Source organism: Triticum dicoccoides, chromosome 7B (genome assembly GCF_002162155.2).
Source record: "Triticum dicoccoides isolate Atlit2015 ecotype Zavitan chromosome 7B, WEW_v2.0, whole genome shotgun sequence".
Classification (NCBI taxonomy): domain Eukaryota; kingdom Viridiplantae; phylum Streptophyta; class Magnoliopsida; order Poales; family Poaceae; genus Triticum; species Triticum dicoccoides.
This window is the reverse complement of record NC_041393.1, coordinates 55,223,322-55,229,003: the sequence shown is the minus strand read 5'-3', so window position 1 is coordinate 55,229,003 and position 5,682 is coordinate 55,223,322. Positions and strand designations below refer to the sequence as shown.

General features: G+C 45.6%; 1 long non-coding RNA gene across 1 annotated transcript; it reads left to right on the top strand.

Annotated features, from left to right (window-relative positions):
* The first annotated feature begins 3,009 nt into the window (after positions 1-3,009).
* On the top strand, positions 3,010-3,537 carry LOC119335778. The gene is made up of 2 exons (XR_005162011.1): positions 3,010-3,146; positions 3,234-3,537. It is a non-coding gene; the product is annotated as an uncharacterized LOC119335778 (long non-coding RNA).
* Positions 3,538-5,682: the final 2,145 nt, after the last annotated feature.

The following is a 5,682-nucleotide window of genomic DNA, read 5'->3' as shown; positions in this document are numbered from 1 at the left end:
GAGTAAGTCATCCCCTCACCGCCCTGTAACATATGATTTCTTATATTTCGATCGTTCTTTTTTTTCTAGCATTCTCTATTTTGTGCAGTGACACACATTGCACACTCATCCTCTTAAGCCCGAAATATTCCATGGCCACGTATTTCGACCCGGACCGTGAGTCGAAGATAGACTACACAAATATCAAGAAAGTTCTTGATGATGCTCTCCCCAGCTATGCCAGATCTGGAGGCACCTTCAAGAGGCCAGTTCATAGGTACAGCAAGCACGTGTTCACCCACAATACGATGTTCCCCTGCGTCAAGTAGCCGCCTGGCGGTCAGAAGGATGCCTACTACGCCCTTCATCACATGCAGGCGATCGTACGGGACCATAATCACCTTCTACTACCAAATAATCTCAAAGATTGGGCCACAAGCTTGTCGGTAATCCAGGAGCGGATATCGGACAAGAATTCTTTCGCATCCAGTCGGAGTTTGCGGAAATCATCCATTAAGATGTCCTTCGTATCTCAGGGCAGTTCTACCTCAGATCTCAACCGTCCAACAGTGAGATAGAAACAACGCTACAAATGCAGGCTGACAACGCCCGCGATTTCATGACCATCACGAAAGACGGCGGCTTCATCCACGCTCCGGTCCCTGAGTCGAGTCGAAAGTAGTGATGCTATGTAGTTCTGAAATGTCGATTGGCTCATGTTGTAATATTAAACTTTAATGAACTTGTATGTCTCTTTTGTTTGGACAGTCGTTCAACTTATATGTAATCGATGCTATTTATTAGTAGAACCATGAATCGTGCTATTAATGTTTTGTTTTTCTCTTCCGATCCTTTTGTTGTATACTTATATATTGCTTATGTATTGTCCGTGAATTGTTACTAACCTTTTGTTTGGCTAGTGCATAGAGATGCCATCGTATGTCGTGTACAAGGGTAAGGTTTCCGGAGTCTACGACGACTGGGAAGAGTGTCGGAGACAGGTTCACCATTTCAGCGGTAGCAATTACAAAGGGTACACCACTAGGGCGGAGGCGGAAGTTAGATACGCGCGCTATCTAGTGCGAGAGAGGAGGGAGCGTTGGAGGAACCGGATGAAGACCAGTTTCATCGCGATTATGCTCATCATGATGACCGCAGCTCTCTTCTATGTGATGGTAGTTTAGATGATCGATATCGACTTGTAATGTGAAGACAAAATCGCTACTCGCGATTTCAAGACTTGTAATGTTCTAACTTTGTTCGGTATTTTAAATTCAGAAACTTATTTGATGAATTGTATTCAGAGACTAATTTTCTATTGTATTCGATAAATCTGATGTTTATATGTTGTGCTCTCTATATTATGTGCAGTAATATGTTTTGTAACCTGTGCAAATATTAGAAAAGAAAAAAAAATACCTAATATTCATACTAGTGACGCACCACTTAGCACACTAATGACGCACTGCAAAAAGGACACTAATGGCGCATCATCCACTAGTGCGCCATTAATAAGCCAAAGCACATGAGTAAATATGGCCCCCTGGGAGGCATACTAATGGCGCACCGTGGGCTATACTAATGGCGCACTGCCTGATACGCCATTAGTATACCAGATACTAATGACGCACCAATGATGCCTCATTAATAAAAAATCTAATGGCGTGGTGCTAGTGGCGCACCTGTAGTGCGCCATTAGTAGGCAAAACAGGTGCGCCACTAGTAGGTCTTTTTCTAGTAATGTACCCAGAGCATGCAGACTCAGCTAACAAAAGAAGGACGCAATCACGCAAACCACCCTAGGCTGCATCTTGAGGCGCCCTTGCAAGGTTGTAGATACAATCAGCTGGGTGAGAAGGGAAAACACCCTCAATAGTTAGCTTGTTCCCGATATGCCAAAGTGACCAGTGGAGTGCCCCAACACTCTACCATAGCAGTCTCTTGGTTGCTCTGCGAACCGAGGCCAGATATGATAGGAGGTCCGCACAAGAATTGGGGTTTCAATAGACCCCAGCTGCCTCACCTGCGATTTGTACAGTTGCCACCTTCTCATGTAGCGATTAATGGAGACCATGTTGTAAAGAAGAGGACTACTAGTGGGCCTAATATTTGATGTTCGACTGGGTTGTTGCACGGACACATTTTTACTGTTCGTTCACCTTTTGATAATTTTATTTTTATATTTCCTATATGACACTCACTCTCTAATTAACGGTCGGTCAAACATACATGCACTGGGTCAGTCCATTTTGCAAACATTTTTTTTGGGTTTTCTTCCTTCCTTTTTCAGGGTTGCTTCCGGTTTTTATTTTATTTTATTTCATTTTCATTTCTATTATTTTCCCATTTCCTTTTACAAATTCAAACTTTTTTTGAGAAATTTTTATTAATCCAAACTTACCTGTTGCTCCAAACTCCCCTTGTTGCATTGTTGGCGGTGGGCTTGCAAGCACGGAATCTTTCGTCACTCCCTCGGGGCGTGGCAGCGTTCCTCCAAGTGACGGTGATCTGCGGGTGCTAGGAGGTCGGGCAAATCCATTATGAGAATATACATTATGAAATGATTAAAAAGATGTCTAACCCAGTAGTCGATGATATTTGCCAGTTTGCCAAAAAAAAGTTGATGACCTTTGCCAGTTTGCCACACTTTATATTGCCCCGCACGATCTGATGCGTGTCGTCGCGATTCCCACCTACAGGTGCTGCTTGGTCAGGTAAAGACTCGCTACGCGACAAGCGATGCTTCTGCTTTTTCCCTGCCTCCTCTCCTTCCCCTCCTTCCTAGGCGCCGCCCCTCTCCTCCCCTTCCTCCCATGGCGCCGCCCTGCTCCTTCCCTTCCTCCTCAAAATCTCTGCTGCTGCCGCGGATGGCGGCGACAAAGACGACGAAGTGGCTGCTGTGGAGGTCGGCTTGTGCGGCGCGGCGTCTGTCGAGGCAGGGGCGGTGATTGCAAGGGAAGACCGCGCCAGCGAGGTCTGGGGCCGGTGCTCGGGCGGCTGCGACGAGCTGCCGGAGCAGGGTGGCGGCGGAGTCCAGGAGTGTGGTGCTCTACGGGCTTCTTGTGGGTGCGGGTGTGGCGCCGCGACTGAAACGAGGTGGCTGTGATCTCGTGCTGCTGCGTCTTCTGTTGCTACGAGCTAGTACATCTGTGGGACTTTGAGCGACGGTGAGATGCGTCCTCTTGCTTGTGTGGTGGTGGTGCTTCTCGATTCTGTTCTTTGGATCCACAAGTGACCAAAGTTTAGCATTGCAGGAGGTTCAGCTTTCTTCTCCTCTTCCCATCAGGTTACATGGTGTGTAGCTGCTGAAAAATGTGAATGCTTGCTTGGGAAATTGGGGATCAACTGATGTGTAGCTGCTGGACAATGCTAATATGCTTAGCTTGTTGGATTCGGAGACAGCGACGGTCGGTCCTGCGTTGCCCCTGTTGTTCGCTTGTTCGATTCAATCTACACAAACGCAGACTTTTCTATACTGTAACTATGCTTTTCTTTTACATTAAGGACGGAGGAGACATATTTGTCTAGTTGGATATGATCATCGGAAAGTTGCACACACAGTAATTGTTTTTATTGGCATCTATAGTAGTTTTAGTTGCACACATAATTGTTTTTGGTTGGACATGATTATTGGGAAGTTACACACACGGTGATCATTTTTGTTGGCATCTATAGTAGTTTTAATTACACACATATTTGTTCTCAGTTGGATACGATCATTGGAAAGTTGCACACACAGCGATCATTTTTTATTGGCATCTATATTACTTCTAGATATTACGCACATAATTGTTCTCAGTTAGATTCGGTCATTCGGAAGTTACACACATGGTGATCATTTTTTATTGGCATCTATAGTAGTTCTAGTCGCACACATAGTTGTTTTCAGTTGGACACGATCATTGAAAAGTTGCACACACGGGGTTCATTTTTGATTGGCATCTATAGTAGTTCTAGTTGCACAAATAGTTGTTCTTAGTTGGACACGGTCATTGCAAAGTTGCACACAAGGGATTCATTTTTGATTGGCATCTATAGTAGTTCTAGTTGCACACATAGTTGTTTTCAGTTGGACACGGTCATTGGAAAGTTGCACACACGGCGATCATTTTTTGTTGGCATCTATAGTAGTTCTAGTTGCACACATAGTTGTTTTCAGTTGGACATGGTCATTGGAAGTAGTTGGCAGGGGCAATAGAAGTAGTTGCACAAAATCTGCTAGGCAGTTGGCCAGGGCAACAGATAAAGTTGCACATCTCACTGACATGGTTTTGTTGAATGGTGAAAAAATGCACATCCATAGACCATGAGGGTGCAGAAAAGTTGTCTACATGAAGTTGCACACTCTCGTCGGTATAGTCACACATGCATGGCCACAGAGTTGCACAATCTTATCGGCATAGTCGCACATGCATGACCATAGAGTTGCACAATATCGTCCGGATAGTCGCACATGAATTGCCGAGGGAGGTGCTCACGCCCGGCCGCGGAGTTGCGCACTCTCGTCGGTATAGTCACACATGCATGGCCACAGAGTTGCACAATCTCGTTCGCATAGTCACACATAAATTGTCGTGAGAGGTGCTCACGCATGGCTGCGGAGTTGCACACTCTCGTCGGCACAGTCGCACATACATGGCCATGGAGTTGCACAACCTCGTCCACATAGTCACACATGAGTTTTTATGGGAGGTGCTCATGCCCGGCCACGGAGTTGCACACTCTCGTCGGCATAGTCACATATGCATGGCCACACAGTTGCACAATATCGTCTGCATAGTCGCACATGAATTGCTATGGGAGGTGCCCACGTCCGACCACGGAGTTGCACACTCTTGTGTTCATAGTCGCACATGCATGGCCATGGAGTTGGGACATTCTTACAGGATAGTCCCTCAAACGCGGTTGTAGAGGCTCACACGCGCGATGACTACCAGGCAGTTGGCCAGGGCACCGGGGCAGCAGATGAAATTGCACATTTCAATTTTAGAGAGTAGTATGGGGTGGTGCCACTAGTGAAAACTGCATGGCCTGGGCAACAAACGAAGTTGCACATCTCACTGGAAGGAGGCAATTTGGGGATGGAGGTATCATAGAGGAAAACTGCATGTCTACGGTGTACAACAAAAGTTGCACATCCCTGTCAGGTAGTTGCACATCGACGGCTAGTCAGTTACACAAAACGGGGACAAAATTGCACAAAAAAAAGTTTGTCAAAACATATCCATGCGGGATCTAGTTTCGAAGAGCACATCACGAGGATTTCAGTGGTGAAAGCGGATCTTAATTTCGATATTTGGTTTAAAAGTTATGGCTTTTTTAAGAAACAAAAATTAAAAAGCAAACTAGATGGTCAACTTCCTTTAGTGTACAACAGACCACGTACTTACCTTTTCCACCGGCCGCTCCCAAACTCTACCTGGCGCTTGAGCGCCCACTAGACGACTTTATATTTGGGCTTGTGTAGAAACTGCCGTATTCTGGCTACTAGCAAGATGTAACAGAAATATACACTCCGATTTAATAAAGAAAAGCTGTTCAATCATGAAACTTGATGATGGTTGCCAGTTCGCTACACTTCATCAATTAATTCTCCTCGTCCGGAACAAAGTTGAAGTTAGGCGCGGATAGCTAGCTAAGTGGACATGTGGTGCATCGAACCTCCCAATTTCTGTTTGTCAAAGATGCCGTATGCCAACCATT